The sequence below is a fragment of the Triturus cristatus genome, chromosome 4_2, assembly GCF_964204655.1.
Source record: "Triturus cristatus chromosome 4_2, aTriCri1.1, whole genome shotgun sequence".
NCBI lineage: Eukaryota > Metazoa > Chordata > Amphibia > Caudata > Salamandridae > Triturus > Triturus cristatus.
The window spans coordinates 764,923,448-764,938,516 of NC_140586.1; positions in this window are offsets into that span (position 1 = coordinate 764,923,448).

A 15,069-nucleotide genomic window follows, 5' to 3' on the forward strand; every position below is an offset into this window, starting at 1 on the left:
AAAGTACAATGTAGGAGGCTACTGCAAGACCAGAACAAGAAATGTCTGATTTCTTTAATGTTTTTCCAGATTATCCTGATTTGAAAACCAATAAATTCACCCAGAATGGTTCCCTGAAATCCCTACAGACCCACAGGTGAAATAATTGTTCCTCCATGACCACTGGTTTCTTAAAGCAACTGATTAACAAGAATCACTCAACTGCCAGGGCATCAAAATATTTTGACCTCTGTGAGAAAGTGTTTTTTAGTTGGTGTGGATTGAAGTCAAATGCAAGTAATAAAGGTACTATCCTGTTCTTTCAGTTCAATTTACGTTTATTTAGACCATAGGTCCTCAAACCTTACATATAATTAAAAAACGTCTAAAATTGCATAACCTTAAATACACCAAAAACATCTTAAAACACATACAATTAATACACCTTCCATTAATTAATTAATTAAGTCTTGGTGGTTTAAGACTCATTTAAAACCAATTAGAAGAAGTGCCTTCACTCTTTGCATGAACTTCCCAATAGCAGCGGAACTATCCTGTTCTGTACAGTAAATGATTTCAGCAATTTAATCCTGAGCTGAAACCTTGGTAGCTATGGCACAGAGCAGACAGGCTTAACTTAGAGAAAATGTATAGAGCATTCAGTAATGCAAAGCACACCTCTTCCCAGAGGTGTCACCATGCCGTCCAGTGATGATGCATTTGTCCGCCGGGTAAGAGATTGCCACAGATTGCCGCCACATATCAAAGAACATAAACAAAAGTTCAAAGAGTGAATGCAATCTCAGGAGGTCAATAGCACCAGTTTACTGATGCAAACCATGAGCCACCCATGGTGCTTTGGTTAACGCCTTGTTCATGGCAATACCAAAACAATTAAACACAAAAACACAACACAATAAAAATAGCACTCTAATTTAAAACAATAGAGAAAAATGTAATGAGCAAAAGTAGACTAAAACAATGGAAATCTAATTAGGAGATCCAGAGATATGATTTTTTTAAATTTAAGTAAAAATACTAGTCAACAGTGACATTAGACAGAGAACTAGGAGTAGTGTCAGGCTGACTGCAAAGTAGCATGGTTCAGATACACCAACCAGGTTCAACCCGGTCAAAGGTTTTACCTTGGGACCTAGGGCCTGATTTAGATTTCAGCAGATGGGTTACTTCATCACAATTGTGACGGATATCCTGTCCGCTGAAATATAAATCCGATTGGATATTATGGGGTTTATATTTATTTCGGCAGACGTGATATTCGTCACTGTTGTGACAGAGTAACCCATCCTGCCGAAATATAAATCAGGCCCCTAGTCTTTTTCCTGTAAGTCAAAATCCATGAGGCGGGGCAAGGCAGCAGGCTTTGTCCAAGGAGGACTTCACTAGGTCGGGTAGGCATTGGACGAGGTGCCGGTGAAGCTGTTGGTTATGTTGGGAAAAACTCATAGCAAGACAATTTGGATTTTGTTCCTATAAGTCCTCTTGCCAGTCAGATACTTTTGGCACTTTTCCCTGGATGTAGTCTCTTTTTCATTGCTTGGAATCCTTGAGCTGGGCAAGGCTGCAGGCTACGTCTGACAAGGGCACTGCAAGGCCAGATACCTTCTCATCAAGGTTCTGCTGAAATGGATTTGCTGCTGTGGAGAATCTGCGAGTAGGGGAAACTTGTTTCTTCATCCCAAAGTAGTTGAATTGAAGGTGGGTTAGCTTGGCAAGTTTGTCCTGGTCCTTCTGGAAGTCTTGGAAGTCCAAAAAGGTTCTAATTCTAAGGTTTTCAGAAGTAATAGGAGAAATCCAGTTGGACACAGTCAAGTGTCCCAGCACCCTAGGAACAAAACCTGCAGGTGAAGACAATTTCTAGCAGAGGCTGCCAGCAGAGCTCAGGTCAGGTCCAGTTGGTACTGGCCATCTGGTCACTTCAGGTAAAAGGCCTCTGGCAGATTGTTGCCACCCTATGGCAACACAGGTCAACCTGCTGTCCTTGGGAGTACACTTCATTGTCCTGGGTGCATGTGGGAGCAGGTCCAGCACTTCAAGTCTTCTCATAGTTCTCAAACAGAAGGTGTAGTCCTTTTTAGGTCTCGCCTGACCCAGCGCATGTGCTGGTCTGGCGAGACTTATTGAGAGGGCTCCAAAAAGTGCTACCAGGCCAGCCTAGAGGTACAGTGCATGTGCGCGGGCGCGCCACGCTTTACAGTGATTACTTTCACTTTTGCGGCCGCTTTGATGTTTGATCGCTTTCGCGGCCGCACTGCCGCTTGTTATGCTTTTGTTTCGTTTAACTATCAGTCATAAAGCAGCTTTTAAACGCATTTTTAATTGCTTTTTCTTTATGTCTCCTGTTTAAAGTATACAGTGATAAAAGGAAAAAATGTGGGCTTTTGGTGATTTTCTTTATTTTCGTACCATCCAGGATATTAAGATACTGGTCATGATGCAAGGTGGCAACCCTAGCCTCAGCATGTGTTGTGGCTCTTCAGTCTGTTTTTTTCACCTCGCCCACCTGGCCAAAATATAATGGCCCTAGTTTGTGTCAATTTTACTGGCTCTGTAAGTTTAAAATGATTAATTTACCAAACATTTCTCTAAAATATAGTCCAATGAGACTAACTAAATCTGTTTAATGAAAAGGCGCGTTCCGGGAAAGTGGGACACTTTTTTGGGACTGACCGGGCCTAATAGTGATCCCAACCTGACCCTGTCTATGGCCCTTTTCTCAGTCTGTTACTCTTGCATACCCTATAAATAATTAACTTAAAAACATTCCAGCCCTGTCAGGAGTAGACCGCCAGAGGAGTAGTACGGGTACAGACCCTAATAGTTTGCCGTACTGGACGTCTTCCTACACGGCGCTCGTATGTCCTACGTCTTCTGCGTCACTGTGTGTTAACTCTTAATGAACTTTCTTGTGTGGCGTGAAATGCAAACTGAATCACATTTAGGCATTCAGCACCTACTCTCGACGTTTTAAAGCTGAATTGAAAGTGTCCCTGAGAAACCTTTTCAAGAGAAGCACAAAAAGCGTGACTGTTGCGGTTTCCTTAAGGCCCGAATGACATCTGTGATATTGCTTATTATAAACCTTTTAAGTTTGTATTTATATATTACTGAACCTACTGTAGAAACAGGTAACTCCCGCTCTGCTCAACAATCTGACTTTGACTAAATTCCAGAGCGGGTTTATTTCACTCTCATATCATTCCATAATGAGCCTCACTGTGTTTTGTGTCCGTGTTGTTAAATTTCCGAATCAATGTTGTTTTTGGTTCCTTACTGTGGGAATTATGACAGAGAGAATATTCATGCACTCCTGTACAGAATTTGTGCATTCTCCAAAACTCAAGAGGAATGGACTGCACTGCAGAAAAGAATACGGAAATAATAAATTAAATTAAATAAGGTAGACTACTTTGCTCAGGATCACAAGATTTGGTCAAGTAAGGGAGATGGGATTCAGGGGCTGGTCTCGTGATAGTGCATCTCAGCCAGTAGTGTACATGGGATGAGTGAGTGAACTGTGCGCACATGGTTGAGTTGAAGGGACCAGGTCAGTAGATGTTCTTCTGGCGCACCATTCTGATGGCCACTGCCTCTATGACCAAAATGCTTTTATTTTTAATGATTATTTGTAAAATATACTCTATCAGATTTTGACAGATTAACATTTCTGACTTGCTCACAAAAGTACCACGCCTCTCTTGAAGATGTATATATATATACTTGCTAATGTACACAAATCCTTGCAAAGGATGTCATGAGTTCCCCCTTTACCTTTTCATTCACCTACATAGTTGCCATGTGCGTTCTAACTTTCAGAATTTGTCCATGACAGTAGCACAGAGACGTACAGTGCTTCAGATATGTCATATAAGAAGGTGACAACACATACACGTGCTTTGCGGATGATCATTCCATTCTCAAGGTTTCTTTCATGCTTCTCCTATCTTGTTCCCTCCTTCCCGCTCTCTACTGGTCCCTCTATAACTTCTGTGCTATGCATTCTCAGTGCTTTGAGGCATCAGCGAGCTGGGCAGCCTGCACACTGAGGGGCACTTGTAACTTAAGTCAAAAGAGCCTTTGTGAAAGCAACCATAAGAGACAACTGCTTCGATGTGTCTTTGACCTCCCTGTGGGTAACGAAGATGGATCCTCTCTTACTCCACCGCAAACGTCTTCTATCTCCCCAAGCAAATGTGTATCAAGTGTGCCAAGGCCCCCAGTGCAAACAACAACAAGCATTGGCATAGCCAATAGGTCTCGCCTTTGGGACCTTATAAGTGTTTAGCCATGCAACAGTTGCATAACTAAATACTTATAAGGTCCCAAAAGCGAGACCTATTGACTATGCCAATGCTTGTTCTGTTCTTCCACAGGTCCAGAGTATTATGAAGAAGGTGTCTTGGGTAGCCACATTAATACTAGGCCTGGGCAAAATATTAATAATGCCACAATAATTGAAGTAATTTCAGTAGTTACTCATTAAATACATGCTGTAAAATTCCTGAAATTACACAAATATGCCAGCTTGATTAATTGCATGTAATTGGGGGCAAAAATCCTACCATAGGAGCACAGGAATAACAAACTAAGAGAGAGCGAACAGCTGCTGGCTACTGCTTTTTGTGTCCTGTAGCTAGTAGTACTATTTCCTTAGTGCAAAATGCATCCTAGGGTCCATTTTGGATGAGAGAGTGCACTACGAAAATATAGCTAAATGCTGGATTATGCTTCTCATTTAATTGTGCATAATTATAAGTAATTTTGAGGTAAATATGAGTAATAATGCTAAAGACATTTACACTAGTTATAGCCACCCCAAATTAATACCTGGCATTATTTGTGAGTGTGGCGCAGCCCCCTGGTCACTCCCCAAGCAATAGGGCAAAAGATCCATGGGTAACCATACCCACATTTGCTGCAGTGCCTGTGTGCCCCACTGCAAACAATCCAACAGCGCTCCTCACTCACTAAATACAAGATGGAGAAACTAATCTAGAGCCTATGTGCACACCCAGAGAAGGACCAGCTCAGCAGGCAGCATTCCCCCCACTGGGTTTGACAGCTGCTTGACTGGGATGACAAAGTAAGGGCCCTGTTCAGGTGTCGCCTGATATTTATTTGTGACAGGGAGGCCCTTGTGAAGTAAATTACGTTCTTGGACACAGGCCAACTTGTCTGTATGTCAGGGGAACAAAAATACATCCCCACACCCACCTAAAACTCACTTTTCCTTAATATTCATCAGATTTGAATTCACCATTATTTTGGACTTTTAATAAATATTACGAATAGTTGTTTAATTACTTTTTTTAGCTGGTCTCTAGCCTGAAATAGCAGAATAATATTGCTTCCCAGTGTTTTTTCTATGGGCTAGCCCTCCTGCAGTAAATATAGCGTTTGGGTGCTTGTCACAGTAAGGATATATTAGCTTTACATGTCTGCCTGTCTTACTTCTAAATACCATGCACCTTGCCTAGTGGGTACAAGACCTATGGAGGGTGGCTTAATAATATTTAAAAGGGAGGTTTTCTTCCGCTACTAAGGGTCATTTTGACAGGTGGGCTGCAGTTTTAAAACTGCAGCAACCTGGCTACAATGGCAGACCTGGAGTCATGTTTATTGTGTCACACTAGCGAATGGCACTATAGTCCGTACTTCACAGGTAACATTTAACTCTCCATACAATGGTAGTATTTAGGGATACCATATACTACGACTTCAAAAGAAAGTTAAATATGCCAATTAGTAGCAAGCCAGTATCAACATGTTTTAGCGGTCAAAGCACAAGCACTCTGGCCTGGTTAGCAGTGTTCTTGTGTACACTGAAAGCAAACAGCAGCATTTGATCACAAAAAATGGGATGACCCAACAAAAAAAGATTCTTTCACACAACCACGCACTTGTCACTTTCATGATAGGGATCTGTGGACAGATGTTACATTCCACCATAAAAGATGACCAACCAAAACTGTGAGTAATGTTAAACTTTCCTCTATAATCCCCAACATTATGCTTGACTAATTTTATTAAATACACAACAGCTTTTCCTGTTGTCTTACAGTATTCACCTATAAGAATATGTAACTGTTGTCCCACATTTGGCCCCTAACAGTTCTTCCTGTGTCTCCCTTTCTTTTCTGTTACCTATCGCTCTGCCTGGCTTTTCAGACCTTGTCTCCAACTCTGGTCTGCTGGTGGGGTTCGACTGCTACAGAGCCTGCTCTTGCTTTGCTCATCCGTCTTGTCTGCTGAATAAAAGCCTGGGAGGGTGCGAGGATAACTTTTCTGCATTTCCCCGCTTGGAAGTGCTGTACAGAGGAACTGGACTAGAGTGATAACATTACCCTCCATCCAGAGTATCTCATTGGGGCCCTGTGTGGAGAGGCTGGCCTGGAACCAAGACCAGGAGAGTGGAGAAGTGTGGCTCAACGATTAGAGCGGCAGACCCTGATGCAGAGGTCTAGCCCGGGACCAGGGTTCAATTCCCTGCCTCGGCGGGTCTTGGGCTCAAAAATTCCACAGACCTGATAATTCTCGCCTTGGTGCCTATTCCAATCATGGAGTGCAACTCTGGGCAATAGCTTGCTTAATCTCCACAACGGCCCCCACAACGCTAAGGATGCCTGGCCTCCACCTTGGGAGTGCCCAAGAGTGGAGGCCTCACAGGGAAAGCCAGGATGGGTTCCACAGCGGTATTCGTACAAGCGCCTTGAGACCCTTGCGGGTGAGTAGTGCGCTATACAAGTATCAAATTTATTTACATTTTATTTAGGAGAGGAGTCCACTCTTCAGCCTGCAAACACTTGTGCTGATAATATTAGGTAAGACTTGAATTCCTAGCTGAACAAGTGGCCTTTGTACTGTTATGCTATGTTATGTTAAATCCATTTATACCGCGCACAGATACTCAGAAGAGTGTACTGGCGCAAAAGCATGTACAATTTTGTAACACAACCCAAGCTCACAACATAGTGCCTAAGTGGCACATTGTCATACCTTGTGTGTGTGTTTATTAGTGAACATAATGTGAATGTAGGATTGGGTTGTACCACTTTGAACATAAAGCATTGTAACATGCTTGAATTATAGAATTGTCTATGTATTTGTCATATAACTAGGTGGTGTGAAATGTGCTTGAGCAGGAACTGATAGATTTCTTTTTGTCAGCTTATGGCTCGATGTATATATTAATTGTATTTTCCTTACTTTTCCAAATACCTAGAACCTAATACTCTTAACCCTGCCCATTTCATAGCCCACCCATTATACTTACACTGCCCCAGCCTACCATGTTGTTTTTTATTTGGGTTCAACTGGTTGCTGATTGGGAAACCTCAGAGTCACGCCCCCCTAATATTAATGACTGAGCTACTCCCCTGTGTTGAGTCCTACCGGACACAGTCTAATGTGTTACCAGCCTCTCCCACGAGAGCTGGTCCATACACCCACCCCGCACCCATCCAACACAGGCGTCACCGGTCAGGTGACTCTGGAGTGCACGTGCTCAGGGCTAGTGGTAAGCACTATACCTGGGTGTCCATGTCATCCTCATTCCCCTTGGGGGGAATTCGAATAGTTCAGACTCTTGAAGTTTGATGTCAAGTCAGCCTTTGCATTATGAACATTCTTGGGTGCAATGAAAGTGCTCTCGATGGTTTAAGCAAAGCGTGGTATTGGAGTCGTGGTAGCACAGTCACCTTAACCATGATGTCATCTCCGATCAAACTGGTCTCCCTTTTTCAACTTACACCATACACGAAATCTGTGCTGAAATGTTAAGCTTTTAGTATTTACTGTATTAAAGCAAGGTAACAACTGAACTTTTATTTGATGTGTGACTGCACACACCCAGTCTAGACAACAATGTCTGGCTAACAACACAAAGAATCCTTTGGTGTTGCTTTTAAAGTGTGCTTTACGTAACGGCCCTGGAAAGGGGCTCTCTTGTGCGCTCACTTTTCTTCAAGTTGTAAATAGCATGTCTTTCTTGCCTTCAGACGTGTTACTCGTGCTTAAGGGGTGATCCTTCCATGGCACGAGGCCATAAACTCACCTTCAGGGGGGCCAGCGGAGACAAGCTATTTTAAGACAAGCGACGGGAAACCTCTATGTGTGACTCAGGTTCTGCACAATGTCCAAGGTGAAAGAAGTTTCGAGTAAAAAAAAAAAACACATGGCTTAGTTATGAACTAATTCAAAGCTAACAGGAATTCAATAAGTCAAAGAAATGAACATGTGCTGATGACAGTAGGAATTTTGTACAAAACCATAGAATAAGTATAGTTATAAATCACAAGAGCGTATTGAACACAATTACAACACTTTTTACAATTTTATTCGTCATCGCTTAATGAAGCTGAAGGCTCAGTAAAAGAAAAGGCTGTTTATGTTACGTGAGTCTTTAGGTACGCTGTTATTTTTTCTCGTCCAGCTCGGCAGCGGTCTTCCGATGTTAGCCTGCTACTTTTGAAAGACGGATGAGGTGCCGAAATCAAACAGTTCGTTCAAAGAGTGTTCAATATATGCACAGCATGCGTTTAAGCTTTAGAAACAGCAGCTCTTTGAACTAAGAAGATGTTAGGAAAAATAGCATGCCCCAGATCACACAACGCATCAATAACTAACTGGCAACTATCTGATTATCTAACCTATTTCAATCCAGACCATTCAAAGACCAAACAGATGCAGCCCCACGGGCTTCAGTGAGGAAGGAGAGAGGATGTCATCTGAGTTCATTTAGGCCGAGATCAGATGCAGATACATTCAAGACACTGCAGGCCATAGAAGGCCCAGGTCGATCATATCTACTCCAGACTCACCCTGTCAGCGAGCAGTGCGAGGTGCATGTTTAACAAGAAGCAGAACCATCAAACAGGGAATCTACAGAAATGTAACATTGCGAAAATGTGAGGAACTGTACTTCCTCCAGATGTAAAGGAGCACTGGCAAAATCAAGAGGTCTGGGTGTATAACTAACACATGCAAGCACGGGCCATATACAAATGCACAATCTGTGCCCCTGTGCTTTCGCTTACTCTTCCATTCAGTTCCTCCCATAAAGAAGTCAAAGCTGCTGTTGTTGTCAATGCTTATTTTTCTTATAAGGGAGAATGTAGCAGAGTGGAATGCTGTGAAACCGTCACGTCATTTGTCCTTGGTGCAGCAGTACACGCTGTGAACACAATCTCTTGGTAGTGCCCAGGAGTAGGCAACATTTCCTTTCATTAGAGAGTGCGATGAGATACTAGCACCGAACTTGGGGGCATATCAACAACAACCGACGATAATTATCGCTGAGCGCACTTAGCGTTCGGATGATTATCGCTGGCTAGCGCGGATTTTTATCGCTGAGATAGCGTGCTATTAGCAACGCTTATCTCGTCAGCGATAAAAATCCTAACGCTAACTGGCTAAAGTGAGATTATCGCTGGAAACCCAGCGATAATCTCACGTTAGCTAGTTGATAGGGACTCACAAACTTGGCCATGATGTCCACCTTCCATAGGATATCATGGCTAAGTCAGTCCTGAAGCAGGCGTAAGGAAAGTAGCGATAACAGGGGTTATCGCTACTTTTCCTGACGCTATGCTTCATAGCGTGGGGCTTGCTGATAGGAGAAATGCTCCTGTCATGCCAGGTCAGGAACGCCCACTTTGCATCTCATTAGAGATGCAAAGCTGGGCGTTAGGAATCCCCACGCTAAAGCAAGGTTTCACGCGTTAGCGTGACCTTGCTGATTAGGCGATAAAATTATCGCTGCTTTTCGGCCGAAAATGGCCGCAAAAGCGGCGTTAATTTTTTATCGCCTGCTTGTTGATATGCACCTAAGGGGCATATTATCAAGCCAGGCGATAAAATAATCGCCGTTTTAGCGGCAGAAAACTGCCACTAAAACGGCGATAATGGGCTTGATAATATGCTCTATGGAATTCCAATTGAAGCTCAGGTTAGATGTCCTTCACATCTAACATGTGCTTCAATTGGAATTCCATAGAGCATATTATCAAGCCCATTATCGCCGTTTTAGCGGCAGTTTTTTGACGCTAAAGCGGCGATAATTTTATCGCCTGATTTGATAATATGCCCCTCTGGGGGATATTATCAACAAAACGCAATACATATTGCTAAGCACGTGTAGCGCATTTTTTTTTATCGCCGTCTATCACTCGTGCACATCGCATCATTAGCGGCCTATTATCAAGGCGCCGCTAAGATGCGATGTGAAAGCCAGCGATAGCGGGTTTTAGCGGGAGAAATCCTGCGATAAACCCAGTGCGAACAAAAATAGCTTGCTAATAGGCAAGCGTGGTCGTAACCTGACTATCCACCTCCCATGTAATGTATGGCTAAGTCATGTTTTATTTAGGCGTTGGGGAAATGCGATAAACGTGCTTAGTGCACTTTTTTTCGCGTCGCTGGGTTCGGGCCGCATTGGTAATAGGGCGATGTTGTGTCAGCGACCGTTTTCATGGACTTTAAGTCAGGAACGCCTACTTTGCATGTCATTAGCGATGGCATGCAAGGCGTAATTGAAAACGGTCGCTAACATTATCAAGCAAGATCTAAAGCAGTTTAGCTCTTGCTTGATAATAGAGCGATAGAATTATCGCCGCTTTTCGCCCGCAAACGGACGCTAAAAGCGGCGATAAGTCTATCGCAAGCCCTTGATGATATGCCCCTAAAGTAGGTTTTTCCTTTTACTCCGCCTCCACGCCTACAAGCACTGATCAGGCTCTCCCATCATAACTCAACCTGTAGCTCCACCCCCGATGGTGTGTCTGACGCAATCACGCCAAACACTGGGAAAGTGGAGTATGTGCTAAAGTGAAGGAGGGGACTGCAGACAACAAGCCAGACATCCGACCTAAGACCAAGACCATAGTTCTGAGTAAGGATGGAGGGATATAGAGAAAGTACACCCTCTGGAGTGGAGATGACGTGCTTGTCATGTGACTCAGCATCATTGCTAGGGATCTCAAGTCGGCCATTCCTTTAATGCGGTGGTTCTTAGCCTGTGTTTCACACACCCTTTGGGGGGTCCAAGATACCTTTCCAAGGGGTCCCCAGACCCATCTGATCTCTAATTCATACGTTCTTGGAGCTAAATGCCTGTATAAAGATGGTTTCTCCTGTGAGGGTAATAATGTCATCATGTAAGAATAATGCTTGAAATGGACTGCTTTTCCACACTAAAGTATTTGATATATGTATCAATAACATCAATAAAGATATGTTTTAAAAATTATAAGCTTTTAAAAAATGTTTTAGTAAGAATCTGGTTGCTTGATCAATAAAGAGCATCTGTGAATGCAATCCGACCTGAGAAGTTAGCAGTCAGTTTCTGAATTAAAACAAGTTGGAATTGCTTATGATTTTCTAGAAAATCATAACCATTTGCACTAAGAGAGCCAGTCATCTTAGCCCTCATTTATCGATGCATGTATCCACCTAAAAACTGTCCAAAAGATCTTCCAAGCTGCACGTTCTCCCATCCACTGCATTACTTGGGCAGGCTTTTACAGACAACAAGCACCTACACTTCTTGTATTAGAAAGGGGGCATACCTGCACTTTTCAGTCGAGCTGAATTGTTTTCAAAGTTTTCAAAGGCAGAATACCACATTGTAGTAGGCAGAATATAGTCTGGCATAATTAGCACCTGGTCTTCTAGCTTTTAGACAATCACTGTAATTTGTAACTTTCGAAGAACGGACTCTCTATGGGGCATATTATCAAGATACGGCGTTAAAATGATCGCCGCTTTAGCGGCAGAAAACTGCCGCTAAAGCGGCGATAATGGGCTTGATAATATGCCCTTGAGAATTCCCATAGAAGCCCATGTTCTGGTGTCAACATGGGCTTCTATTGGAATTCTCTGCGGCATATTATCAAGCCCATTATCGCTGCTTTAGCGGCAGTTTTCTGCCGCTAAAGCGGCGATAATTTTAACGCTGTGCTTGATAATATGCCCCTATGTTTTCCAGCCTTGTCCACACCAAACTTGATTGCTGCCCTGTGTCTATCCGAGGACAATGTCATTCCAGTTACTTTTATCCGACCACTTCTGTTGAGAGCTCGGATTTCTCATGATTCCATTTTCATTTGGGAACACCGCCCGGGGTTTATACTGATGTGTAGTCTCACTCCTATTTAAACATGGATTTCTGGGGAAAGTAAATGTGAGGAGTACATATAATGTATAATTGTTTGTGTCTTTTGTGTGTATTATTGTTGTGGTAAAGTTTGTATAAATGGCTGCGGGTCCTTGGCTTCCAGTTGCGATTCAGTGGATCAGCTGAAGATAAAAGGTTAAGAACCAATGCTCTAAAGGGAATTAGTTACTACCATACTTTAAATTGGTGGTGTCATTCCAAGTGGACTGCTGCATTCAGCACAAGTTGTGAATATGGCAGCAATCATGTAATTGTAATACCATTTCAAGATGGCCATCACATTCCGTACACTGCTGATGTTTTTTAGAAGTGGTATACTTATGTGTATTTGACCCCCAGGAAGCATTTCCATTGCACCCCATGGATGGTTACCTTTTCATGTATACAAAGAAGGTGTTTGGTTGTCAATTTTAATCTTTTCTTTCATTTTATGACTCTAGCTTGGAAACTTACTGCTCGGGAGAAATGGGGTTTAGGAATGAGCAATGTATTAGTGATAAGCGCAACAATGTTGTGACCTGTTGAAAATGGCCCTTTTTGCAGGGTTATCCCAAACATTTTGCTTCTTCCTCCTATGTTTTCCTGACCTGTTGTTGGCTTTAGGACTCTGGGCACTTTACCACTGCTGACCAGAGCTAAAGTGCCTATGCTCTCAGTGTAAATTGTTATTGTGATTGGTTATCCATGATTGGCATATTTGATTTACCAGTAGGTCCCTAGTAAAGTGCACTGAGTGTGCCAGGGCTGGTAAATCAAATGCTACTAGTGGGCCTGTAGCACTGATTGTGCCACTCACATGAGCAGCCCTGAAAATATTTCTCAGGCCTGCCACTGCAGCGCCTGTGCGCAGTTTGTTAACTGCCATTTTGATTTGGCAAGTTCACCCACTTGCCAGGCCCCACCCTTCCCTTTTCTACATACAGGGCACCCCTATGGTAGGCCCAAGGTACCCCCCTAGGCAGGGTGCTGTGTATGTGAAAGGTAAGACGTGTACTCAAGTGTGTAACTTGGCCTGATAGTGAAATACTGCAATTTTCGTTTTTTACTATTAAAAGGCTATCTTGCCCCATAGGACAGAATGGAGAATGCTTTGTAACATTTTACAAGCATATCTTCCCATAGGGATAAGATGGAAAAATTGATTTTGGTATCCCTGACCTTAGGATATAATAACACAGCTTTTGGTAAAGATGGTTTTTAAATTGTGTGTTTGAAAATGTCACTTTTAGAAAGTGGCTATTTTCTTGTTCAACCATCCTGTGTTCCTCTGCCTATTTGTGGATTATCTGGCTTTGGAGTGACAGGGGCTGGGAAGGTGCTCTGGCTCCAGGAGTCTGGATGAGTCAGCACTAGGCTTAATAGGCCTGATCTGCATTTGGAGTGGTAGCAGGATTAGCACCTGTACCTGAAAAGGGCTATGCCTGCCTTCCACAATGCTGGTTCCGCCCTCCTGTGGTGAGCCTGGAGCCATGGCCCACACTGACAATGGATGTTGTTGTGCACTTGCAGATTTCCCCCCAGAACTGGTTTGAACTGGGCTCAGAGCCCCTTGTACAAAGAGAACAAAGACATTTTGGGGTTTAAATATCAAACCCCAGACTTTAGATCATTCCTGGAATTCAAGAGGAACCTTTGCCAAGGAGAATATCTGGAGAGACTGAGGAGAAGTACTGCCCTTGCTGTGTGTTGGCCTGCAGTTGCTGTTTCTGCCAAGGAAAAGAGAAGGACTTTGCTGTGTGCTGTGTCCCCGGCTTGAAGGAGATCTCCAAGGGTCTGAAGTGAGCTGGCCTCCTGTTCAGAAGTCTCAGGGACACAAAGATTTCAACCCCCATTCCACTGAACTCTGATGTTGTGAGTTCTGACCTGCCTTGAAGTGCCTCTGCCAGTTTTGGGTCTCTGGAGGTTGTTGCTGCTGTTTCGGAGCTGTAAGAGGGAAGAAACTCAAAGAACTATAGAAGTCGATGCAAGAATTTCCACGTATCACCGTGCCGCTGTGAAAGCCGTCGCAGCACCTGTCGTCTCGGCAAGAATCGACGCGTTGAGGGATTGCGACTGAAGACGATCATTCAGCACCGCGCAATGCCACTGCATCAATCACCGACGCATCCCGAAGATCCAAGCTTCGTACCTGTGCGACACGCTTCCCAGACACACCACCTGTGGACCGGAACCAGCACAAAGAATCGACGTATCACTCTCCGTACAGACCCGAATCGACACAACCCTTCCTCTGAGTGCAGCGCGACTGTCTCATTGCCTCCTCAGGGTCTCAGGAGTGTCGCATCTCTTTGTTTTCCGACGCTGCGGCTGTTTCGCTTGTTGAACTTTGAAGCAACTAAAGGTAGTTTGGTGAAAAGTCACGCATCCATAGTTTTCTATGGTACACGTTCTTGAAACCTTTTAAAAGTCATATTTTTAACTGTGTATTGAAGAACTAGGGCCTTATGGGCCTGACGGCGCAGGGCACGCCTTAATCTCCTGAGTTCACCTGCTTTGTTGAACAGAGACACAGGACATTCTGTTGAGCGTAGAAGATCAGGTTTATTAGCTGCAGCTAAGTACAGTTGTCTCAGAAGTACACTCAGTATGTTCTTAGGAGACTGCCACTTTACTCCGTGGTGCACAATCTTTTATAGCACATGGATTCACCAAGAACACTCCCAATGCATACATGGTTATCCAATGAGAAGAGTTTGAAAACAAGATATAACCAATGAGAAAAGTTTGAAAACAAGATATCAAGTAACCCAAATAAACCTTTCTTCCAACTGTTTTCGTCACCCCTCCCCACAAGTTAATCAGTGGTAGTGTCTACAACTCAACTTGCAGGTGGCAGGACATATTTGTATGCTTTGGAGGACAGTTGTGAAATGAGAGAATACAAGTAGAGAATAGCG